Source organism: Lepidochelys kempii, chromosome 7, assembly GCF_965140265.1.
Source record: "Lepidochelys kempii isolate rLepKem1 chromosome 7, rLepKem1.hap2, whole genome shotgun sequence".
NCBI lineage: Eukaryota > Metazoa > Chordata > Testudines > Cheloniidae > Lepidochelys > Lepidochelys kempii.
In genome coordinates, this window is record NC_133262.1 from 45361229 (window position 1) to 45388479 (window position 27251).

The following is a 27251-nucleotide window of genomic DNA, read 5'->3' on the forward strand; positions in this document are numbered from 1 at the left end:
AGGGGGCCGTGTTATGGGGCCGGCCCCATCTCCCATGTGCGTTGAAGGGCTGCCCGCTAAAAATAAGATTAATATCATGAGGTCTCTGTGTGAGGTGGAACATCTGTTTGGGACTTTAGTCCTTTCGGATTTTCGAGCCTGGAGTCCAGTGTTTATATGAATTGGAAGTCCAATTGAACTGTGCATTTTTGGTTTTGTGGGGTTTTGTGGTTTTTTTAGGCGGTAAGGGAGTGGAAGGAGAGGAGTAGGCTTCCAGGGTTTACTTATAGGTTCTGTTTGCGGAAATAATCAGTAAACGAGTCTCTCAACCTTAATCTATTTATCTGCTATTCCTTTTTCTCTCTATTTTAATCTGTGCTCTGTGGTGTTCTTGTTTACATGGTTGAGTTTAGAGAAAGGGAAGGATTATGATGGTATGTCATTAGGGGGCGCCAGCGATGCACCTGCTCTGAGTCCTGATATCCTTCCAGGAAAAGAGACACAAGATGTAACATATAGATAAATGTTAAAACCTGGTTTTGTACTAAGCCCTGGCTATGATATTGAAAGCTGATGAGCATTTTTGGATTCTGGCAGCACTTAACACTAGTAACCCAGAGCTACTAAAGAAACCAAAATGAACGAAAAAACCCCCAACCTTTTAATGGTGAAACTAAGTAGTATGGTGTTATGTATAATATGAAGGGACTATATATACTCAGGTGACCATTTCAAAATTTGTAAAAAATTCACATCTTGTGTAATATTCCTGAAAATGTCAGTAAAAATACATTATACTTTCTGCTAACATTATTTTCCTGGGTGTTTGATATAGCTTATTGTACACTGTTAATAATAGATGCAGTTTTGGTCAGATGCCATAATGCACATTGAGTAACACATACTTGTTATAGTCAACATTCATTATATTTTTACAAACATGTCTTGTTTCTTGTAAACTTAGTATATTTTAAATACTTTTTATCAACACTTGATATTTTATCATGAAAATTGGTATCTCTAGGATGTGGGAAAACTGCACCTTCTGAAGTGACAGTTCACTTCTGCTCAATTATAAAGTTAAAATGTTAATGATTTAGCATAGGTGGTGAGTTATATGGACCTGTGGTGCCCCTGCTCCACCAATATTCAGGAATATGGGCCTGGTTCCACCAATGTTTGGGCTGATATTTTCAGAGCCATCCCGTCCATAGGGCGGACCGGGGCAACTGAGTCGCTTGCTGGTGCCAGGCCCCCCCCCAGGCTGCCCTGGACCCTGCGTCCCCCTGAAGTGTGGGGGCCCCCCAAAGCGCTGGGCCCAGGGCAGTTGTCCCGGTCCATCCTGTGGATGGGATGGCTCTGCTTGGACCCGTTCTGGGCACCACCAAAAATTTTATAAACCTGGCACCCATGTGATTTAGAGCAATTTTTGAGTGGTTTAGAGGACCAGTAACATGACAAAGAATTCTCAATTAATTTATCGTATTATGCAGCTGTGTAGTAGTTTTATTACAGCTAGATTTATACATGTGGTAAAAACCAATTTTATTTGCTTAGAACAAGCATCATAGAACGTATTAATGTATAGACACATAAGGAATGCAGTTTTATAAGAAAAGCAATTAAATTTGGTGAATGTTTCTCCCAGAGATACATGTATTAAATGCAAAAACCTATGATAATATATGTAATAAGGATGTAAATTTACTACTAATTAATTAAAAAACCCAGGGGAAAATTCAGTTTAGGTACCTGCAGCAGTATTGTTACCACAATGTGTATACTGTGTAAAATACACATTTTAACCTCTAAGAAGAACCTATATTGTAATCGGTAATATTATATATGGTTTTTGTGTTGAGAACCTTAAGTGAATCTTCTGATAAGTTTAACTTCATATTAACAACTGTAATGTTGTATTAAATTAAGCTTTTTGTATTTTAAGTTTATATATAAAAATTGTATAGCAGGGGTACCATGTTTGTTTGTTAGTTTGTTGATGTTTTTTGGGTAACTGTTTAACTTTGCTTTAAATTGACTGTAGATGCAGGAAAATCCTAGCTGCAGAACTATGAAGTTCCACAATGTGGCAATAATGTAACTAAAACCTTTTCTTACTCTACTGTGAAAGTGAATTTTTAATCATTTTCCTGAATTGTCATTCTATCCCATTTATAAACTGATTCTTCCTCACTGTGGACTAACAGCACATGAAGTTTGATGGTTTTAATACTTTCTCTTTTGAGCATTGTACGTAGTCATGGTGATCTTTGGGAAAAAAAAGGTTCAGAGTAGCAGCCGTGTTAGTCTGTATCCGCAAAAAGAACAGGAGTACTTGTGGCACCTTAGAGGCTAACAAATTTATTAGAGCATAAGCTTTCGTGGGCTACAGCCCACTTCATCGGATGCATAGAATGGAACATATACTAAGATATATATACATACAGATAAGTTGGAAGTTACCATACAAACTGTGAGAGGCTAATTAGTTAAGATGAGCTATTATCAGCAGGAGAAAAAATTTTTTGTAGTGATAATCAAGATGGCCCATTTAGACAGTTGACAAGAAGATATGAAGATACTTAAGGAAATAGATTCAATATGTGTAATGACCCAGCCTCTCCCAGTCCCTATTCAAACCCAAGTTAATGGTGTCTGGTTTGTATATTAATTCAAGCTCAGCAGTTTCTCATTGGAGTCTGTTTTTGAAGCTTTTCTGTTGCAGAATTGCCACCCTTAAGTCTTTACTGAGTGGTTGAAGTGATCTCCTACCAACTTTTGAATGTTATGATTCCTGATGTCAGATTTGTGTCCATTTATTCTTTTGTGTAGAGACTGTCCGGTTTGGCCAGGGTATCTGGCAGAGGGGCATTGCTGGCACATGATGGCATATATCACATTGGTAGATGTGCAGGTGAATGAACCCCTGATGGCATGGCTAATTTGATTAGGTCCTATGATGGTGTCACTTGAATAAATATGTGGACAGAGTTGGCATCGGGCTGTTGCAAGGATAGGTTTCTGGATTAGTGTTTTTGTTGTGTGGTGGCTAGTGAGTATTTGCTTCAGGTTGGGGGGCTGTCTGTAAGTGAGGACTGATCTGTCTCCCAAGATCTGTGAGAGTGAGGGATCATTTTTTAGGATAGGTTGTAAATCTTTGATGATGCGCTGGAGAGGTTTTAGTTGGGGGCTGAAGGTGACAGCTAGTGGCGTTCTGTTATTTTCTTTGTTGGGCCTGTCCTGTAGTAGGTGACTTCTGGGTACTCTTCTGGCTCTGTCAATCTGTTTTTTCAGCAGGTGGGTATTGTAGTTTTAAGAATGCTTGATAGAGATCTTCTAGGTGTTTGTCTTTGTCTGAGGGATTGGAGCAAATGCTGCTGTATCTTGGAGCTTTGCTGTAGACAGTGGTTTCTGTGGTCTATTCTGGATGGAAGCTGGAGGCATGTAGGTAAGTATAGCAGTCAGTAGTTTCTGGTATAGGGTGGTGTTTATGTGACTATCACTTATTAGCACAGTAGTGTCCAGGAAATGGACCGCATGTGTGGATTGGTCTAGGCTGAGGTTGATGGTGGGATGGAAATTGTTGAAATCATGGTGGAATTCCTCAAGGGCTTCTTTCCCATGGGTCCAGAAGATGATGATGTCATCAATGCAGCGCAAGTAGAGTAGGGGTGTTAGGGGACGAGAGCTAAGGAAGCATTGTTCTAAGTCAGACATAAAAATGTTAGCATACTGTGGGGCCATGCGGGTACGCATAGCAGTACCGCTGACTTGAAGGTATATATTGTCCCCAAATGTGAAATAGTTGTGGGTGAGGACTAAGTCACAAAGGTCAGCCACCAGGTTTGCTGTGACATTATTGGGGATACTGTTCCTGATAGCTTGTAGTCCATCTTTGTGTGGAATGTTGGTGTAGAGGGCTTCTACATCCATAGTGGTGAGGAGGGTGTTTTCTGGAAGGTCAGCGATGGATTGTAGTTTCCTCAGGAAGTCATTGGTGTCTTGAAGACAGCTGGGAGTGCTGGTAGCGTAGGGCCTGAGGAGAGAGTCCACATAGCCAGACAATCCTGCTGTCAGGGTGCCAATGCCTGAGATGATGGGGTGTCCAGGATTCCCAGGTTTATGGATCTTGGGAAGCAGATAGAATACCCCTGGTCAGGGTTCTAGGCAAAAAAGAGTGTATGTGTGTTCTGCCTTCTTAACTCAAAAGCAACTGTATTGATTTTGCTTAATCTGAGGCAAAGAGGGATCACTGTTGGGCTCTAAACAAGCCTGGAAAAGTCAACCTAAAGTGAGAAATGAGTAAGTGACAACAAGGGGGAATATAATGAAAGTTTCTGGAGTCTTGGACATCTTCCTGTAACACCTGTTCCCTTATTTGGGCTATAAAGACAGAGGGTATGAACCTCAAGTGATAAGCAATTGAATCAATTGATTGTATACAATATTACTGTAATTATAAAAGTTTATCAAGTGAGGTGTTTTATGAAAGCCTGTGACACACCGGTGATTAAACCTGTAAAATGTATGTTTTAACACTATATAAAGAATTATGGATACTCACTGATATTAGGCTTTTCAATCTGTCCTCAAACAAAGAGAAAAACAAATCTCTCCCAGACAGAAAGGAATATCACAGCAATTTACCAGTCTCCTATGTAAATTAAGCATGGTGGAATCAAAACAATGGAAGCCCTATTTACGTAGAGGGGGGTGGGAAGCCTACAGGAAGGGAAAAATGGAAGAAGGTCATTCTAACAAGTTAATTGAACTTTGGAAGATAGATTTGTCTTTGCATATATTTTTGTCATCCTTCACTAGATGTACACAAGGAGTCAGAGCTCTTGCAAGCTGAAAAAGATGTGTACGTTAACCAAGGAGGGACTGAAGTCTCTATGAACTTAGTATAGGTGAGAAACCTGCTTAAGCATTGATCTTTCACCTTGGAAGACAAGGGAAGCTAGCATCTTGTACTCCTGTGGAAGGTCCTGACTGAGAGAAAGTCAGCTATGGTTGGGAAGAGTGATTGAGTGATTAAGAGAAATCGTTTGCAACAAAGCCAGTACCATGGTTAACATTAAGTTTTAGATGTTTAGATGCATTTTCACTTTCATTTGCTTATAACCCTTTCTAACTTTATTCCATTTACTTAACCTATATCCTGTTCTTAAATTTGTTTTATTTTTACTATAGACCTACTTAGTGCTGTGTTTGAAGGGAAGGGTATGTTTACCCCTGTTAAGTTAATAAGCTGTAATGTGCTTTCCTTTCTTTAAAGAAACAACTGACCTTATTATTTCTCTGAGTGATCCAGGTGAAGTCTGGATACTTCGGGCACATTCTTTCAAATACATTTGGGACTAGAAGTATGTTGGGGTCACCTTGCTAGTTGTAGTGAAGACTGGTAGAAGCGAGAGTAGGACAGTGGGGCTGTAAGCAGGCTGCTGAGATCAGAGCTGCTGAACCAGGGCCCAGAGTAACAGCCATGTTAGTCTGTATTCGCAAAAAGAAAAGGAGTACTTGTGGCACCTCAGAGACTAACCAATTTATTTGAGCATGAGCTTTCGTGAGCTACAGCTCACTTCATCGGATGCATACCGTGGAAACTGCAGCAGACTTTATATATACACAGAGAATATGAAACAATACCTCCTCCCACCCCACTGTCCTGCTGGTAATAGCTTATCTAAAGTGATCATCAGGTTGGGCCATTTCCAGCAGGGCCGTCTATCACCCAGGGCCGTCTATCACCCAGACACTTAGTGTGTGACGTGCATGATTATAGGCTGGCTGTGAGCATGCCAGGCTGGGAGCTATAGCAGCAAAGCATTGTAAGACGGACAGAATTGCAAGGCAAGTGGTTGCACAATCTCTTTCTGGTCTGAATTGCAACCCAAAGTGTGTCTGTGTTGTTCCTAGCTACCTCATTTGGTCCCATTGACCAGATTAGAGGGGCCAATTTTCTTCATTAGCTAACTCTCTCAGGTGTTCTTGCAGCCTCTTTGTGCAGCAGACTTACTTTTGGACAGGTCTTATTTTTTGGTGTTGGGTTCCATTATCCTGTTGATGGCCCATTGCAAGGAATCATAGGCCTTTCTTGAAGTCACATGGCTTCTGGAGCTGTGATATTTTGGACAGTGACATTGAATTACCTTCTGCTATCAGTTTTAAGGATTCACAGGTACTTCTCTGGAGTACTTGAATAAGCCACCATCTCTTATTAAAATCAAAATATTTTCCCCCTAACTGGGTGGATGTATTCTGGAAAAATCCAGCAGACTCAAACAAATCTGTAATTAGGCAATTGAAAGTCAGCATTTTCCTTTAAGATTTCCAAAATATGTATCTGCCTAGATGGATTGTCTCACTTGAAACTGGATCACAAGATCTTTTGACCATAAACTTGATGAAAGCTTGACCAATAAAAAGTGTTGGCATTTTATAAAAGCTCTAATTTAAAATAAGAAAAATAAACGTTTTAAAATTAAAAAATTGAAACTGAATTCTGTGGCTTAATTATAAATATTCAAAACTCCAATTTATATTTTACTTCCTTTAATCTCAGGGCTAGCAAATGAGCAAGGCTCTTGTTTCAAGCAGTGACTTATCTTTATTTTCATGTAACCCAGGGAGAAATCAAAATAGCTATTTAAAATGATACTTTTATTTTTTTTAAAAAGGGATGGGGGAAAGATTTTTTTGTAGAAAGTTGGCCTTTTAAATCTTCACACAGTGTACTCATTTGAATAGTCATCACAACAGAAATATTGACTATGCTTTGGAAAAGATGTTGACTTCCTAAATTAATCTTTGGTTCATTCCTTGTAAGCAACCAGAGCCCTTGTTGAATGGGATGCTAATATTCAGAACTGAGAGTTCCGTTCTTCCAGCAGATCTGGAGTCAGGGTTGCTTTGAGAATGCTATACAAGTATTCCTTCATATTAGCCAACGTCCATGGTGCTACCCAAAACTTCTTTAGACTATTAGTTAAAAATATAACATGCATTTTAGTGGCCCAACAGACTCCATGGTTTTTTCTCTGATCTGATGAACTGGCTGTAAAATTATGGCTAATATTTCCTCCTTTGCAAGAGAAAAAGAGATTATCATTTTAAGACCCTGTCTCACTTCTTGAAGAAAATACTTTTAAAACAGAGTTTCACTTTTCTACCATGCTAAAAGCTGGGTCAGCATAGTCTTCTAGAAGGCATTTCAAAAACTACTACTCTTAAAAGTTTCCCTCCAGTCCCAGAGTCATGATTTCTTGCTTGGAGGAAGATCTTTTGGAGCTGAACATCATATCAGAATGCCTGTGCTTTCTCTCCTACAACAGAGATCCATAGTGTTTTGTTATGGGTTGGTAGAGATCAGCATGACAGTTTCATGGAGCTACAATAAAACAACATAGCCATGTGATAGTTTGTTGCTATGGAATGTAGGGTACTTGCTACGGAATTTGGTCCCATTGTGCTGCAGAATACTTTTAATACTTTCCAGAGCCATCCATGCTGGGGAAGTTATGGGAAGGAGCCACTGGTGCCATTAGTGCAACCTTTGTTCTCTCCAAGAGAAGAGCCACTCAGAATGGGCAGCTGTTTGAAGAGAGGCAAACAGCCATTTTCTCCCTTACCATATCCCTGATTTGTGGTATGCTGCCTGTCTTCCTCCTTCAGCCTGGACACACCGCTTAAATGAGAGTCACTGACTACTTTCCGGGGTGCAGTTTGAACAGGTACTAGCGAGTGCTTTTGTAATGGTGACAGGAGTATGGCAGTCTTCCCACCTCTGCCATTCTGTCCTTCAGACTTTACTATCATTTTTGTCAGTTTTCCTTAACTTGTCTTTCATTGTCAGGACTGCAGACTGAGTGCTGCTGATGGACATTTGGAGCTACAATATTGCATACCTTGATGTGGATGAACACTCTGTCTTAAGGGACCCTGCTTTATAGTTAAATACATGAAAACTCTTATTTTTCTCAAAGAATAGATCAGTGTCCTATGTGGCTGCCTCACAACACTGTTTCTCCTTTCACCAACTCCCTGGCCTTTAATCTATCAGTTGATAGCAGGAGCAAAAGTAATATGCACCCTGGCTGAACAGCACAGAGGTGCAAAGGAGAGAGAAGTCTGAGACTCTGTTTTAGCAGCAGCTTCTGTCCCTGTTGGGATAGGGGTTTCATAACCAAGGCTGATGAGGGAGATGGTGTTATAGGGGAAATCAGAGAAAAGAGCTAACAGGAGAAAAGTCAAGCTTTGCAGCATGGGTTAGAGGGAAGTAGAAATAATGGCAGTATGTCCCAGCTATTGAATTAGCCATCTGGCTAGTGAGTGTAAAGTTGTGAAGCTCTGCACGTAGCTTCTGGTGTGAACTAGAGAACCTATATTGTTTTGAACTCTATCTTTTATATTCTATTTAATCTTTTCCTGTGATATTTCTACTGCATATGTGAACCAATATCATTGTTGTCAGTGGCACCTGTGAATTTCCATTAATATTAACCAGGATTATGTACTTAAAATCTAGTGTATTTGTCTTATATGTCAAAGAAATAATGTTCAAATCCTTTGGATGTGGTGTTTCAGTCAGAATTTGACATAACTGTCAAATGCTTACAACAACTTCTATGCAGTGAGGCTTTCTTCTTTTTACCAGCCCTTCACCTTGGAAAAAATTAGGGTCCGGGTCAGTTATCGAATCTGATTGCATTACATTTATTTTAAGAATCAGAGGCTTTTCTCCTTAAATCAAATCAAGTAGATGCTTTTATAAATAAAATTTGAGTTTTCAACTAACTGTCTCACAGTGGAGGGATTTCAGAGCAAAATAAAAACCCATAGATTTGTAGGTTTCAAGACCAGAAGGAACCATTGTGATAATCTGGTCTGACCTCCTGTATAATACAGGCCATAGTACTTCCCCAAAATAATTTATAGAGCATGTGTCTTACAAAAACATCCAGTCTTCATTTAAAATGATGATTTCCCCATTTGTAGTTGCATTTTGAGACCTATCAGTTAGCTAGTTTTTAATCCATTTAATGCCATGTTAATTTTATATCATTCTGGTTTTTTAGTCAAAATATTGTGCGGTACCAAATCAAATGCCCCACAGAAGTCTAAGTATATTGGGAACAAAAAGAATCCTCTCTCTTATTCTTAACTCTGCAGGTCATTGAGAAATCTGTGTGTCCCTTTGCTTCCCATGTACATTTTTCTACAATTCCTAGCTTATATTCATTACTATCAGCTTCCCTTTTCTTTCATTTGTTATAAATTTTTTTATAGCTGCTTTCACTTCCCTCTTCCTTGATTGTGGCTTTTTTGGCATCTAGTAACATGTTTTTAAGCAATTCCCAGTTACTCACATTTTTCTGATTAAGTTCTTCCTCCCAGCTGATTTGGTTCATAATGGTTTTCAGCTTTGTGAAACTGGCCCTTTTAAAACACCAAGTATATCTATTACTGGTTTGGACTTTATTCTGTTGGCACATTATAAATGCGATCAAGTCAGTATCACGTGTACCTAAGCTACCATTAATTTTTACTTCTGTGGTCAGTTCCTTTTTAACTGTCAAGATTAGGTCTAATATAAAATTCCCCTGTGTTGGTTGAAATACTTTTTGAGTAAGGAAATTGTCATCTATAACGTTAAGAAAGTCTGAGGATGTTTTAGTACTGGCAGCATGAGATCTCCAATATATGTCACTCAAATTGAAGCCCCTCATGATCGTGTGTCTTTTTAACCTAAATATTACAGATAGTGTGTAAGGAGCTGGTCATCCCATTCCTTAGTATAATTTGGTGGTCTGTAGCAGACACCAACTAATACCCAATCTTATGCTTTGTCTGTTAGGACATTGATCCATAAGCATTCAGTGTCATTTTTTTTCCAAATGATCAGAGACTCAGAAACAAGGTTATGCCATTTTTAACATAAAGTGCCACTCCCCCTCTCCTTTGGCCCATTCAATCCTTCCTACGTAGGTTATAACCATTTATTTTTTTAATATATATAACTTAGTTACAACTTATAGTTACTAGAAGTAGAAAGGTTTCAGAGTAGCAGCCGTGAAGTGAGCTGTAGCTCACGAAAGCTTATGCTCAAATGAATTTGTTCATCTCTAAGGTGCCACAAGTACTCCTTTTCTTTTTGTAGAAGTAGAAAATGTCAGTTTGTCGGAAAGGATTGATACGTTCTGCCATTGAAGTAGCAGTGCATTCTGTATGTGTATATAGACTTTCTGTGATGGTAAGTGGTGACTAGGGATAAGCAGCCTTCCAAAGGATAAGGTAACTTTGTCAGCTCAACAGTTCTTAAATGTAGACAATAGATCAAACACTTGCTTTTCTCCATCTGGATTGGTTCCACTTCAGGCAGCTAGGTTTTAAATGTCATATAAAAGAGGGCACCTTAGAGAATTTAAAGAGATTGTTTTTATTCTTTCTCTCCTCTGATAAAGAAATCATATTGATGATTTAAAAACTTTACCAAATATCCATTACATATTAGTATACATGAAGGACAGCAGTTTTCAGAAGCAACCCGTGCAGTGCTGTGAACTCTCATGATTGTATTTCAAGTCTCAGAGTATTCTGTATCTCCATTTCTTTAAAGCCCTAGCTCCTGGAGGCATGTGATGAGGTGGAAATCTCAGCTTTTATTTAAAACTGTGTTATTTTTAAGCCCTCATGATTGCAAAAATATTTACAATGTGACACATGCACTCCAAAGACTCAAAGCAGAAGGAAAATAAAAAACACCCAATGTATTACCTGATTAATATCTCTTTATTTTTCAGTGCCCCCGGGTGATGGGAATGAGTAGGTGTTGAGATTTTTACTAGAGTGTTGTCTTTGGATTCTGATACAAACAATAACATTCTGAATCTGCCTCTGGCTATGAAGTCTTTTATAAATTTGAAGATCAACCCCTTTCTAGTTGCTTAAGGGTGAAAGGAACTCCCACTGGATCTTCTTAGACTTCAAGGCCAGAAGGGGATACTAGGGTAATCTAGTCTGATCTCCTGCATAATATGGGCCATAAAATGGCTATTATGAGAGAGGGATAATTTCCATTATTCTAAATACACAAATTGCCAGAGTGGAATAAACAGCATTACTCAGAATCCTCTCACTGGGAAATTGGGGATTGTCTATTTGAGGAGCATATTCCAAGACAAGATAAACTTCAAAGCCATTGGCTCAGTTGTGCTCTGGCAGCAGGCAAGTGGGAGCTGAACCAAGGTATCTGCAATAATCTATCCACTAAGTGGTCTCTCCACAATGTAGTCTTATTTGTAAACTGCAACAACAGCCAAGAGTTTGCTCTTGATGCTGAAATCCCTGAACCTGGAAGACAGACTGTGTCTTTTCACCAAGAAAAAACCCATCAATGGCCTACAAAATAGGCCAAATGTAATTCTGAAGACCTATTATTTGCCATGCGGACTGTCATAAATATAAAGGGAAGGGTAACCACCTTTCTGTATACAGTGCTATAAAATCCCTCCTGGCCAGAGGCAAAACCCTTTCACCTGTAAAGGGTTAAGAAGCCAAGATAACCTCGTTGGCACCTGACCCAAAATGACCAATGAGGGGACAAGATACTTTCAAATCTGGAGGGGGGGAGGAACAAAGGGTTTGTCTGTCTGTGTGATGCTTTTGCCAGGAACAGATCAGGAGTGCAGCCTTACAACTCCTGTTGTAACTCCTGCTAGAAATGCGTTAGAGTTCCTTTTGTTTAATGGCTGGTAAAATAAGCTGTGCTGGATGGAATGTATATTCCTGTTTTTGTGTCTTTTTGTAACTTAAGGTTTTGCCTAGAGGGATTCTCTATGTATTGAATCTGATTACCCTGTAAGGTATTTACCATCCGGATTTTACAGAGGTGATTCTTTTACCTTTTCTTTAACCTTTTATTTAATTAAAATTCTTCTTTTAAGAACCTGATTGATTTTTCATTGTTCTTAAGATCCAAGGGTTTGGGTCTGTGTTCACCTGTACAAATTGGTGAGGATTTTTTATCAAGCCTTCCCCAGGAAAGGGGGTGTAGGGCTTGGGGGGATCTTTTGGGGGAAGACATCTCCAAGTGGGCTCTTTCGCTGTTCTTTGTTTAAAATGCTTGGTGGTGGCAGCATTGGGTTCAAGGACAAGGCAAAGTTTGTACTTGAGGAAGTTTTTAACCTAAGCTGGTAAGAATAAGCTTAGGGGGTCTTTCATGCAGGTCCCCACATCTGTACCCTAGAGTTCAGAGGGGGGAAGGAACCTTGACACGGACTATGGGTCTCCAGATTCATAAAAATAGAAGTCTAAAACCCCCAGAAGATTGCAGTTTTCAGTGATTGCTGTCAGGTACCTTAATGTTAATAGTGAATGAACTGTATAGCATAACTACAGTTGAGAAGAAGGCTCCTGTATCCAGCCAAATAACTTGTTGTGTTGTTCGTGTAAACACTGTTGTTTTTGTTGACTGTTACTGGCTTTTAGAAGCTGTCCCTCAGTGCCCTCCAGTGACAGTACAGTTGGTACAAGCACTTAGAATCATAGAATCATAGAATATCAGGGTTGGAAGGGACCCCAGAAGGTCATCTAGTCCAACCTCCTGCTCGAAGCAGGACCAATTCCCAGTTAAATCATCCCAGCCAGGGCTTTGTCAAGCCTGACCTTAAAAACCTCTAAGGAAGGAGATTCTACCACCTCCCTAGGTAACGCATTCCAGTGTTTCACCACCCTCATAGTGAAAAAGTTTTTCCTAATATCCAATCTAAACCTCCCCCACTGCAACTTGAGACCATTACTCCTCGTTCTGTCATCTGCTACCATTGAGAACAGTCTAGAGCCATCCTCTTTGGAACCCCCTTTCAGGTAGTTGAAAGCAGCTATCAAATTCCCCCTCATTCTTCTCTTCTGCAGACTAAACAATCCCAGCTCCCTCAGCCTCTCCTCATAAGTCATGTGTTCTAGACCCCTAATCATTTTTGTTGCCCTTCACTGGACTCTCTCCAATTTACCCACATCCTTCTTGTAGTGTGGGGCCCAAAACTGGACACAGTACTCCAGATGAGGCCTCACCAATGTCGAATAGAGGGGAACGATCATGTCCCTCGATCTGCTCGCTATGCCCCTACTTATACATCCCAAAATGCCATTGGCCTTCTTGGCAACAAGGGCACACTGCTGACTCATATCCAGCTTCTCATCCACTGTCACCCCAGGTCCTTTTCCGCAGAACTGCTGCCTAGCCATTCGGCCCCTAGTCTGTAGCGGTGCATTGGATTCTTCCGTCCTAAGTGCAGGACCCTGCACTTATCCTTATTGAACCTCATCAGATTTCTTTTGGCCCAATCCTCCAATTTTTCTAGGTCCTTCTGTATCCTATCCCTCCCCTCCAGCGTATCTACCACTCCTCCCAGTTTAGTATCTGGTGAGGATGTGCACCGCCGACCCAAGGAGTGTAGTGTGGATATACATAAGTGATTTAATGGTAATGTAAATTAGATCGACGTAATTTTGTAGTGTAGACATGGCCCCAGGGTCAGAGCTAAATACAATATGAAACAGATAGTTTGGCACATACTCTATCTAAGGGACCATTCAAGGTGAAGTGGCCTGTTAACACTCCTGTAGTCATAGGACAAAAAGGGGGGTCAATAGATTACAGATTGTTATTTAGACTGTGATTTTTAGTGTCCAGCAAAATTATCAGTTTAAGCTCCCAGGCTTGTCTTTTGAAAGTGTTGTGCAGGTTTCCTTTGAGGATGAGGACTGATAGGTCAGGTATAGATTGATCGTTTTAAGAAAAGTGTTCACCCAGAGGGAATATAGCATTCAGGGTGGATAAAAATCAGTGACTTAAAAAAAAACGGATTTTTTTAATAAAATGTTTTTTTCCTCAAAAACCTATCTAAAGATAGTTTTAATTAAGATACATTATAGTTTAAAGATATTTCATCATAGAATAGGGATTATACATTCTAATTCTATAGCATGAGACAATATAGTCATGTAATGTTTAAGAAAAGTTTTGTAAATGAGTTCCAATAGTTCATTGAATAGGGACCGAATCAGCAGCCCCACATCAGCTGCCCCACCCTGCTTCCAGTGCCTCCCACCCACCAGCAGCCCCACTGATCAGCAATTCCCCCTCTCTCCCCGCACCCCGATCAGTTGTTTCATGGCATGCAGGAGGTTCAGGGGGCAGGGGGAGGAGCGAGGGCACGGCAGGATTAGAGCAAGGGGTGGAGTTGGGGCAGGGCCTGTGGCAGAGCCAGGGGTTGAGGAGTGAACACCCCCCAGCATATTGGAAAGTTGGCGCCTGTAGCTCCAGCCCCGGAGTTGGTGTCTATACAAGGAGCCGCATATTAACTTCTGAAGAGCCGCATGTGGCTCCGGAGCCACAGATTGGCCACTCCAGTCTAGAAGATACCATCGGAGATGCTTAGTTTTGCAGTCTCAAACTGTGGATTTGTGTCTCCAGAGATAAAATGCTTGTTAACAGCAAAAATATTTTAAAATAAATAAATAATATATAGAAGTGAGAAATAACAGACCTCAACCCTATTGTCCCTCTGCAAATTTGTGTACAAGTGAACAAGGAGAAGAAGTCTGGAGATAAATGTGAGAAGGGAGGGACAGGCAGTAGAAACAAAAGTGAAATTGTTTGAGCAGCATATTCCAGAAGTCTTGAGGTCTTTCTGAGTGTAGCCTTCATTGATTTGAGATCTACCATATCATTCTCTCACTAGAAGGGAAAACCTATAATGGCAGCAGGCCGTAAAAGAGACCCAGTTTGGGAATATTTTAATGAAGTTCCTCTACCTGTGGGTAAGACAGGCATGGGTGCAAAATGTGAACCGTGAAACAAAGAAATGCAAGGCCTGGTAGCCTGAATGAAAAAACATCATGAGAAGTGTTCCTTCTCAGGAGGAAGCTGTATTGAAGATGATGAAAGGATTATTTCTGAACATGCAGGATCTTCAGGTTGGTAAACTTTTTTTATTTCATACATCTTTCTTAAGGACTGCCTCGCTTCCTTCTGGACTATTCTGAAATTCTCATGTTTGAGCAAAAAATATAGTTGTTACTCTATGGTACTATCATTTTAGATGCAGTTGTGATAAAAACAAAGAGCTGAAATAGGTCGATCTTCCTTTTACAATTTCACCTTTAAAGTAGTACCGAGTGTCAGTGAATGCAATGAGTAATACTAAATGAACAGTATGGTAATAATAATTAAATAACTGCATTGACTTATTTTCTTTAGGAGAATCCATCCTCAACATACAGGATTCTGAAGACTATCCACCTTCCAGATCACCATCATTTTTTATAGTTTCAGAGTTATCTGCCAATGATAGTGTTTTAGTCACATCATGTTTGTGAGTTCAATCCTTGAGGGGACCATTTAGGGATCTGGGGGCAAAAATTGGGGATTGGTCCTGGTTTGAGCAGGGGGTTGGACGAGATGATCTCCAGAGGTCCCTCCCAACCCTGATATTCTATGATTCTATGTCATATAGCCACAGTATATCACCTGTACCAAAAAGAAAAAAAAATCTCTATCATCCAGAAACCACCATCGATAAGTTTGTGACAAGAACCAGCAGATTAGAAAAACAGTTAATTGATGAAAAAATTGCCTGGTTTGTTTATGCAACAAACTCTCCTTTCCGTATGATTGAGAACCCACACTTCATTAACATGGTTCAGTCAATAAGACCAGGATACAGTAGTAGATGTTACAGGCAAATTTCTGGATAAAGGGTATGAAAGAGAAATTGAGCAGTGTGCAAAAGGTCTAGAGGGTGAAGTTGTTAATCCGAGTCTTGATAGGTGGAGCAATGCCCATAATGATCCTGTTATATGTGCTTGTGTGGCAACAGAAGAAGGGAATGTCTTCCGTACAGAAACAATTGATACATCAGGAAATGCACACACAGCAGAATACTTACAAGAAGTAGCAGTAAAAGCTATAACAAACTGTGAAAAAAAATTCAAATATCTAGTACGCAGCTTGGTCACAGACAATGCTGCAAATGTATCCAAGATGAGAAGAAATTATTTAAAAGAGAGTGAAGAGAGTCCCAAGCTGCTAATATATAGTTGCAGCACTCATCTGGTGCACCTCCTAGCCAAAGGCTTCAGTGTTCCAGAAATAAAGGCTAATGTTGTTGAAATTGCAAAATACGTCCGTTAACAATCACTTTGCAGCAGCTGCTCTGAAAACAGTGGGAGGAACCAAGCTAACTCTCCCACAAGACGTGTGATGGAACTCAGGAGTGGACTGTTTTGAGCACTAGATCAAGAACTAATCTGATAACAGTTTGTGAACAAAATTGTGAAAAAATAGATGGCACTGTCACAGCCAAAGTTCTCAACATTGGGCTTAAGAGAAATGTTGAACACATGCCGAGTACCCTGAAGCCTATTTCTGTAGACTTGAACAAAATGCAGGGAAATAGCTGTTTTATTGCTGATGCTGTTGAAATTTGGAAGGAACTGAGTGAGATCTTAAAAAGAGAAATATGCAATGACAGAGTTAAATTACAAGCATTAAAAAACGAATTGGACAAGCATTATCTTCAGCTCATTTTCTAGCAAACATTCTCAATGCTCGGTACCAGGGTCAAACCTTAACTGCTGAAGAAGAGGAGTTGGCTATGACATGGACATCCGGCAGTCATCCCTCCATAATGCCAACTCTAATAAACTTCAGAGCGTGGAGTGAACCATTCAAGAAATATGTTTGCTGATGATGTTTTAAAGAAAGTCATATCAGTGAGCTGGTGGAAGTCACGTAAGCACTCGGATTCAGAAACTGTTGAAGTGATGATCTCACTTTTAACAGCAGTAGCTTCTTCTGCTGGTGTAGAAAGCATATTTTCTTCCTTTGGACTAATTAATTCCAAATTGAGAAATTGTTTGGGACCTGAAAAATCAGGAAAGCTTGTTTTTCTTTTCCAGATTATGAACAAACAGGAAAATAAAGGTGAAGACGCCTGAGTTAGCTGAAGAAGCCAGGGGTCTGTCGGTGTTACGCTTGCTTCTGATTATGAGCTTTGAGAGGTTGGTGGGGTGTTTGAAGATCAGAAGAGGGGGTTTAGGAAAGATTTCTTTCGGGATGGGGGTTCCCATCAAGTATGGGTGGTTGTAGTTTGATACCTTGTATGGGTTCTAGCGTGAGGTGGTAGCTGACAACTGTGAGTATGCAGTCAGAAGATTTTATTTCTGTACAGAAGCAGGTTCTCTCAGGGTATTTGGATGGTGAGAGAACCTGCTTCTTTACAGAAATAAACCCTCTGATAACCTCATCACCCCCTGAGGGAGGTACTCTCCTCACTTTGAAAACTTATGAACTAAACTATTTGAGGTTAATTCGGCGTAATGAGAGAAAAATGAAGGGACATAAAATGGACTTTCACACAAAGTTAGCAGACTGACTGTGCAGATGATATCAGCAAGCTATTTCATATCTTTAGAGACATGCAAGCCAAAACAAATGATCTCCATACTTATGTAGATAATTAGATCCTGCCTGAGTCAAAATAGTGAATTCAGCCTGTGCTGAGTGCAGTTTACTGGGTTTTTATCTACAGCTAATCAGGGATCATCAACACGGTTGTTCCTGACGTGGATCTGTTGTTATTTGAAGAGTTGTAGGGTCATGATCAGAGACTAGATTGGTATCATTGGAGGAGTCAGTTACAGTATTAACCAAGTCTCTGGAGATCAAAAAGAAATCCACACAGGAATAGGACCCATGTATTGGGTCAAAGTCTGAATGAGTATGGGTATGGATGTATGAGCCACCAAATATCACATTGTCTTAGACCTTCAGTATGCAATTCCGGGGCCATTCTAGTTTTGGTTGGTTTATGACACTGAGCATGAGATTTATTCACAAAAGAATCAAGCACTTCATTCATAGCCTTAGGAATCACAACAGGAATATGAGGTTCTCTGTATAATTTAGTAAAAAAACCTCTGAAAGTTTTCAGGATCATCAAGGCTTCATGCCTATTAGCAGTAATTAATTCAGATTTATTTATGGCAACTTTAAGGATTAAAAATCTGTCCTGATAGTGTGAAATTGACTTAGACTGTTACTACCAGCAATTTATGGAGCAGAATGGCTACCTCTATGGATTTGGATGAGAAGCGGCAAGACGCTGCTTTTCCTACCCAGTCACATTCTAACTGAGCAGTCTGATCTGTGGTCAAGTGTGCCTGCTGCAAAAGCACTACATCTGCCTTTCGTTCTTTAGTAATGAGTATACTTTGTTTCTTTTAATATTGGTTTAGAGTCTCTTTACATTCCAGGAAATAAAATTAAGATTCAGGACCATTGGCTATGTTAAGAATTTTTGTCATCTGTGACCTTATAAATGAGGGTGATGGAATGTTTGTTTGTGTCATTTGCTCTATTGCCTCCCATCCCACTCACCTCATAGAATCCCGTGGGGAACAGAGTGTCATCTATGAATGAAATACTTCAGATGCTTACTCCACAGACTTTTGGATTACCTTGCCTGTTGCTTGCCACTTGCCAGGCCTCCAGAGAATAATGTAGGTGCAGAAGCATGGGGGGAGGCATCAGCATTAGGTCTTATCTACACTACCTCAATAAATTGACCTAAGTTACACTACTTTAGTTACGTGACTAAAATAACAGGAGTCGACATATCTTAGGTCGACTTACCGTGGAGTCTGCAATGTACGATGTTGACGGGGGATGCTCTCCTGTCGACTTACCTTACTTTTCTCATTCCGGTGAAGTACTGGAGCCGGGTGGAGTATTGGAGTTCACTGGAGAGCGCTCTGCCATCAATTTAGCGGATCTTCACTAGACCCACTAAATCAACACCTGCTGCATCAATTGCAGCAGCACCAATCTACCAGTAAGTGTAGATATGGCCTTAGTTGCAGCCACCTGCAGAAGCTTGATGCAATTCACTGTCATGTACGGTGCAATTTTCCTGAGTGATGTTGGTCTAGAGAGAGGTGGAAAGGGGTGGGCAAGAGTGGGGGTGATAAGGAGAATATAGGAGAGGGCTCTGAAGAGGGGAAGGGAAAAGCACAAAAAGACATTAAAGCAAAAACATAAAAACACCCTAAGTTGACATACTGCAAAGCATGATTCGCTGTTTTTGGGATGTGGTATTGGGCATCATGGGCCCACTTTAAAGGTAAATCTTAGTGAAAAAGCAAGAATTGTCAAGTACTTAACACTACAAACAAAGCTAAACCAATTGTAAGTTCCAGAGGGTGGACTGGCGAGGCACACCCATGCAGTCTGGTAGTTTCACCAAATACCTACTATTTAAATTATATTTTCCAACAGGCATTCTATATTTCCCATACTGCAACAAAGTAAGCACACATTAAAGAGATAGAAAGGGATCACATGCTCCGCAAACATGACTTTTCTTAATTTGGTATGTCAAGCATATGCCTGAGTATATTGTACCACCTGAAAGTCCAACCCTTTCTCCAAATAGTGGGACAGTGGAAATGGGGCAAGTAGGGGATTGCTTTGTAGGATGAAGTATGATGGCGAACTCTGCTCTCCAGGCTGTTACGGTAGCCATGAAGGTGTACAGGGATTTACTCTGAAACACCCTGGCTAACATGGCTTTGGTCAAGCAGATTAGGCTCATTAGCTTGAGCAGCTGGTCTAAGAGAAGGTCACTCTGAAAATAAACCTGCTGCCAGTAAGTCCTTCAGTTGTTTTGGTTTACCTTGCCACTGGAAATGGTCTTGTTGGTCAAGAGAGTGTATGAGTTGGTACACAACTGCTAATCCATTTAAAAAAAAATTCTCAAACAGCCTTTGAAAAGCCAACAAGTCTGGCAGCGATGGGACAATGGTGAAAATGACATGCAGTGGATATTGCTGGCAGTCATAGATGTGAACCTGCATGAAGGGAAGGTCAAGGCTTTGGTTACTCTGCATTGACCTGGGGTGATACTGAAGTCCGACAGAATCTTGATCAACTTGGCTGCTCTGTTCAGGGACAACACAGCTGATCTTAGTCTGAGGAGCCCTGACCAGCTTACCCTGGCTGGAGAGTGTCCCATAATGTGGTCAAAATTCAACCAAGCCTTGAAAAGTTTCCTTTTATTTCAGTGTTGTGACGTGGAATGTTTGTACGCTCCTTGAACTCCCAACCAAACCGATCATCTTGCCTGGTGGACTACTCTAGTTGTATGAGGGTTTGGAAGATGTTGTATAGACCAGTGGTCTCCAACCTTTTTACGCCCCAAGATCACTTTTTGAATTTAAAGGCAACCCAGGATCTACCCTGCCCCTTCCTTGAGGTCCTGCCCCCCCTCACTCCATCCCCTCCTCTCTCCATCGCTCACTCTTCCCCTCCCTCACTCACTTTCACTTCTGGGGGTTGGGGTTCGGAAGGGGGTGTGGGCTCTGGGCTGGGGCTGAAGGGTTCTCAGTTTGGGAGGGGACTCTGGGCTAAGCTGGGGCTGGGGGTTGGCGTACAGGAGGAGGTGAGGGGTGCAAATTCTCGGAGGGAGTTTGGGCGCAGGAGCGGGTTCCAGACTGGTTGGTGCAGGAGGGGGTGTGGGAGGGAGTATGGATGCAGGAGGGGGCTCTGGGCTGGGTGTTGGGGTGCAGGCTCCCACCAGGGGGCACTTACCTCTGGCAGCTCCCGGTCGGTGGTGCAGCGGGACTAAGGCGGACATGCCTGCCTGCCCCGGCCCCACTCAGGCACATCGGCATCTACTCCCCATCATGAGCTGGGCCACCCCACCACTCTGCCAGCCAGTAGTGCACCATGTGGCCATGCCGCTCCCGGAAGGGGCCAACACGTGCTGCCCCTCTCTACAGGCACTGCTACCGCAGCTCCCATTGGCCACAGCTCCCCGTTCCCAGCCAGTGGGAGCTGCGGGGGTGGTGCTTGCGGGCAGCCCCGCTGCACCATCGCAGCCAGAGATTGTGATAGACTGGGAGAGTCCCCAGGATCGACCAGTTGATCACGATCGACGGGTTGGTGACCACTGGTATAGACATTACAGTGCTGAGTGAGGTGCAACTTGCTGAGGAGGGTCAACTAACTGAGGAGAATGCTGGGTATATGGTTTTTCTGGAAGGGACACCTAAAAAACAAGCCGTGCATCCCAGGAGTCAGCTTTCTTATCAGCAAGACTCTTGTCTCATTTGGAAATCCTACCTGTCAGTATAGATGAAGCTCTGCCTGCCCCAAGAGATGTACGTTATGCTTCACTAATCAGTACTTAGCACTGACAATGACTAACTGAGGGTAAGGAGAAGCTTTGTTCGAATTAAATGACTTGATCTGATAGACTCCCCATGAAAAGCTGATTATTTTAGGTGACTTTAGTGGTCATGTTGACTGTAATGATTCTACATGGTGTGGCATAGTTGGCAAACATGGTGTCAGCAAAATGAACCTCAACGACCTACTTTTGCTGATGATGCGTTGAGCTCCACTGTCTTCCAACTCCCTGACAAATATAAAACTACCTGGATGCACTCTTGCTCACATCACTAGCATCTGATCAAGTGTGTGTTGGTCCAACAGCTTAACATACAAAATGTGCTCGCAACTTGGGTATTACACTGAGCTGATTGTTTGACTCATCACCATCTTGTTCAATCAAAGCTTTCCCTATTTATTTGGCCAAAAATGGGGGGAAAAGTCAGTTAAGCACATAAATACTGCCTGGTTGAAAGATTTGGTGATCATCGAACAACTTTCAACACAGCTAACCACTGTTTTAGAAACTCTTCCAATGAATAGTGATGATGCATCTGCCAAATGGCTTTTCCCGCTTGACACACTCTATAACGCTGTTGTGGACTGTGTTGGGTATATGAAATGCTGTTATCCAGACTGGTCCAGTAATGGTGATCCTGAACTGTCATTTGATATCAAGGCAATTTGATAAGCACAGCTGCGCTCTTAGATGAGCCTTTCTGAGTCAAAAAGGCCACATACTGGGTATATTGTAGCATGATCCAATGCACACTCTGCCAAATGCAAAATATGTGGTTTGACTGTAAAGCAGATGGAACCATAGGCTCTTGCTGATAACCATGACTCCAAAGGTTTCTGTGATGGGGTCAGTGCTGTGTGGCCCTACCCAATCTGCCTTGTCACTGCTAACAAGTGCTAATGTTGCATCTCTCATCGCAGATTGCACTATCATCAATCAATGGTGGTGTGAACATGTTAATTGTTTATCTACTGTTTCTGATGAATCACTGGACAATGTCCACATCTAAGATGCTTGGCAATCCACCCACATGAGCTGAGGTGTTGGACAGTGATCAAAGTCAGAGGTGATGCGTGTGCGGGGGTGCATGTGGGGTCAAATGCCCCCCCTCCCAGATTGCTCGGTCATGTGTTGTGGCCAGGCCCCCTCCCTGCGGAGCAGCTGAGCTGGGGAGCTGCATCAGACATGGAGAGGCTGCCACTTTAACTCTGCTGGGAGAGGCGTAGGAACAGCTGGGAGCTGCATGGAGGGGCCGCTGCTTTCCAGAAGTGGGAGGGGAGTGCGTAACTCAAGCTGTTATGGGATTGTGCCCCCTCTCCACTGTATGCACAGGTCATCTATGGTTCACGTAAGAAAGAATAGTAAGTCTTCTGGTCCCAATTCTATTCCAGCTGAAGCTTTCAAACATGGAGAAACTCTTATTGATGGACTTGTTGAATTTTTATTACATGTCTGGCTTCAAAAAATCATACCACAACAACTAAAAATATCAACTTCAGCAACATCTATGAGCATAAAGGCTCAAAAAGCAACTGTGGTAATTACAGCGGTATCTCTTTGCTGTTTGTGGCCAGCAAGATTCTTGCCCAGGTTTGCCTGAAATGACTCCTGACCCACATCATCAGCAATGTTCTATCTGAGTCACAGTGCTACTTTTGTGCTCAGGGGATTACTATTGACACTATTTTCTTCATTCAACAGTTACAGGAAAAATGATGTGAACAGCACCAACCTTTGCACATCATGTTTTTCGAGCTAACCAAAGCATTCATAGAATCATAGAATATTAGGGTTTGAAGGGACCTCAGGAGGTCATCTAGTCGAACCCCCTGCACAAAGCAGGACCAACACCCAACTAAATCATCCCAGTCAGGGTTTTGTCAAGCTGGGCCTTAAAAACCTCTGAGGAAGGAGATTCCACCACCTCCCTAGGTAACCCATTCCAGTGCTACACCACCCTTCTAGTGAAAAAGTTTTTTCCTAATATCCAACCTAAACCTCTGCCACTGCAACTTGAGACCGTTACTCCTTGTTCTGTTATCTGCTACCATGGAGAACAGTCTTTGGAACTCCCTTTCAGGTAGTTGAAAGCAGCTATCAAATCCTCCCTCATTCTTCTCTTCTGCACACTAAATAATCCCAGTTCCCTTAGCCTCTCCTCATAAGTCATGTGCTCCAGCCCCCTAATCATTTTTGTTGCCCTCCGCTGGACTCTTTCCAATTTTTCCACATCCTTCTTGTAGTGTGGGGCCCAAAACTGGACACAGTACTCCAGCTGAATGTGGAGGGGAGTGATTACATCCCTCGATCTGCTGGCAATGCTCCTACTTATACATCCCAAAATGCCATTAGCCTTCTTGGCAACAAGGGCACACTGTTGACTCATATCCAGCTTCTCGTCCACTGTAACCCCTAGGTCCTTTTCTGCAGAACTGCTGCCTAGCCATTCAGTCCCTAGTCTGTAGCGGTGCATGGGATTCTTCCGTCCTAAGTGCAGGACTCTGCACTTGACCTTGTTGAACCTCATCAGATTTCTTTTGGACCAATCCTCCAATTTATCTAGGTCCCTCTGTATCCAACCCGACCTTTGAGTGTATCTCCTCCCAGTTTAGTGTCGTCTGCAAACTTGCTGAGGGTGCAATCCACGCCATCCTCCAAATCGTTAATGAAGATATTGAACAAAACCAGCCCCAGGACTGACCCTTGGGGCACTCCACTTGATACTGGCTGCCAACTAGACATGGAGCCATTGATCCCTACCCTTTGAGCCTGACGATCTAGCCAGCTTTCTATCCACCTTATAGTCCATTCATCCAGCCCATACTTCTTTAACTTGCTGGCCAGAATACTGTGGGAGACAGTATCAAAAGCTTTGCTAAAGTCAGGGAATAACACATCCACTGCTTTCCCTTCATCCAGAGAGCCAGTTGTCTCATTATAGAAGGCAATTAGGTTAGTCAGGCATGACTTGCCCTTGGTGAATCCATGCTGACTGTTCCTGATCACTTTCCTCTCCTCGAAGTGCTTCAAAATTGATTCCTTTAGGACCTGCTCCATGATTTTTCAGGTGAGGCTGAATGGTCTGTAATTCCCTGGATCCTCCTCCTTCCTTTTGATGTGGTCAACCACAGTGCTGTCTGGAAATCACTTGCTAAATTTGGATGATCAGAGGAATTTATTAACATTTTTTGGCAGTTCCATGAATGCATGGCTGGAAGAGTTAGCGTTGATGGTGATCTAACAGACTCATTTCCAGTCATGAACAGGGTGAAGCAAGGATGTGTCCTCGCTGCTAGCCTTTTTGGTCTATTCTTTGCTGCGATGCTAGAGGAAGCCCTTCGTGGCTCTTCAAATGGTGTCTTTATGCACTTCTGCAGTGGTGAACTCTTCATTCTACATTTATGTGTGAACACCAAGGTGATACAAGTGTTAATCCAGGAACTGCTTTACTCTGATGATTGTGCCTTGATGGCACACTCTGATGCAGCACTACAAGATCTTATAACCTGCTTTGTTTTGGTGGCTAAAAACTTTGGCCTCACTATCAGCCAAATGAAAATCACTCCTCAACAACGCTACTAAGACCTGTCAATTCGCTTGAAAGGTACCACGCTCCAAGCTTGAAAACAGTTCAGTTATCTCAGCAGCATGTTGAACAATGAAGTGACAATTGACCACAACATGGATACATGAATTAAGAAAGCCAGTGCTGCATACGGTAGCCTCCATCGCCAAATCTGGAAGCAACATGGAATTTTTCTACAGCCAAAAGTCAAAGACTGTAATGCTGTTGTCCTCATGACATTGCTCTACGAGTGTGAAACGTGGACCTTTTTTATCAACAGCACATAAAAAACCTTCCGTTTCCATTTGTGACATCTACGATGATTGCTGGGCATCATGGAAGTCCTGGTGAAAGCTTGTTTGATTGGGATTGAGTCTGATTTGATCTTCACCCACTTGAGATGTACTGGCTATGTAATTAGGATGCCTGAGACCCATTTAACAAAACAAGTCATATTCCGAATTAAGCACTGGCAGTTGTAAATGTGGAGGGCAGATTAAGTGCTTCAGACACCCTGAAACAAAATCTGCACAAAACTAATATTTCTGACTTGACCTTTGAATGACTGGCTATTGATCGTATTGCATGGTACCGCTCTGTAAGTGTGGGCGTCCCTGACTTTGAGAAGAATGGTGTTGAACAGCGCTGGGCACAGAAATAATGTGCAGCTCAATCAACGGAACTTGGCAATGGGCTCTATGGCCAGTGCGGTAAACGTTCTTCCTGAATTGGGTGTATGGAGTCACACAAAGACCCATGAACACAATCTATGATTGTTGGTGTTGTCATCCTTGAAATTGAGGTGACCATCACCATCATTCCTTAATTGTAATATGTTTAATTTGTCAAATTGAACCCCAGAGTATTGGTAATATAGCTTGGTGCACTGAGTGAGATATATGTTGGGTTATTTTTCCAGATCCACATGCCCCGCTCTCTTTTGTTTACAACCAAACATTCAGTTTCCTTTCCTCATATTAAATGAACTTATAACTGACAGGGAAGAAATCTGATTGCTCCCTTTAAACTGTAAATTGCTGCAGCAGAGAACACAAACAAATCCAATCCAGCAAGTGAATTTTCTGTACAAATGTCATACTCCATGTACTCAAGGTCTGAGTTTGTAGAAGATGTTAGGTTGGGGAAAGGAAGCTAGTCACAGTTACTAGATAACTATGTGCAAGTAGAGCAGAAATAACTTTGATGTAAAGCAGAAAAGGTATTCAGAACATTGCAGGCTGTTTTTTTTTTTTAAAAAAAAATCTTTCGGCTTCTTTTGGTTTTTGGAAGACCTGCACTTCCTCATCAACTCTGACATGGAATTGAGCTAGAAACTTCATAAAATATTTCAACCCTTGCTGCATGACAAGTTCCCTAGTTCTTCTAAAGGCTGATCTCTGTTTAACCACATATTTTGCAAAATCATGAAAAATCATTATCTTAGTACATGACCTCCCTTTAAATGGTATTAATCACCACACTATGGAAGGGTCTGCCATCTTTTTGGATCAGGGGAGAAGCATAGTGATCTTGTTACAGAACTTTTTTGTTTCATGCTTTAGTAGATGTAGTACTCAGACTTATTTAACTTTGTTGTATATAACAGTACAGTCAATAGTAAAATGTTACATTTGTGATAAATAGGTTCTGTAAATACACACAATGCTGTTGTCTTTATTATGTGTAATTGAGTACACAATTAACACAATATTCATCTTCAGTAGAAGGGAAGATAAAGTAGTGTTCTTGTTTTAAAAACATTCTAGCATCAAGGTCCACTTACCTTTACACTTCCTATTATTGTATCAAAAACTATACATAATTTGTTCCATAGTTAATTTTATTAAGTGTATTGGTTCAATTATTTATTAAATTTATTTACTGTATGTGGACATTTTTTGCAATAGCTAATATAATACATATTTCCATGTGATAATACCTTTTTTATCCCATTTCTTCCCAAATACACACAATTTTTTACCCTGAGGAAAAAACACTTGAAAGATATATCTAAGTCTCATTCCTGTTTATGATCACTATAAGTGGGTTGGGATACTGCCAGGTTGAGTGTTCTAGTATCTGAATTAACCTTCTTGCATATATTGGGTGTAGCTCAATGAAAACATTAAAGGCCTAAATAAAGGTATTATGGGGAACCTATAACAATCCTTTTTTAGTTTTCCAACAGTTTCTATTATAAAAGACTTGTGTGCTTTTTTTAATACCTCCATTTGCACCAAGTATTTAAAATTTTGGCTTCTGGCTAGAAAGGTGTCTTTTTTCCCCTTTGTCCTGTTAAATTCCACTCAGGCTTTGCTGAGTTATAAACTGTTGAAAATTGCCATTTCTCTTTTGTTACTTGCATTCCCCAGGAAAACTTTGGAGCCTAGCAAAGTAACCACTGAACATGAACATTCTAAGGCTGGTTTCACACCACTGCACTGGGAATGCCT

At 41.4% G+C, this 27251-nt stretch overlaps 1 protein-coding gene across 12 annotated transcripts in view; it reads left to right on the forward strand.

The window, feature by feature from the left end:
* The window catches only part of DOCK3 (dedicator of cytokinesis 3), a 585316-nt gene that overhangs the window by 940 nt on the left and 557125 nt on the right, over positions 1–27251 (forward strand). The window lies entirely within an intron of this gene.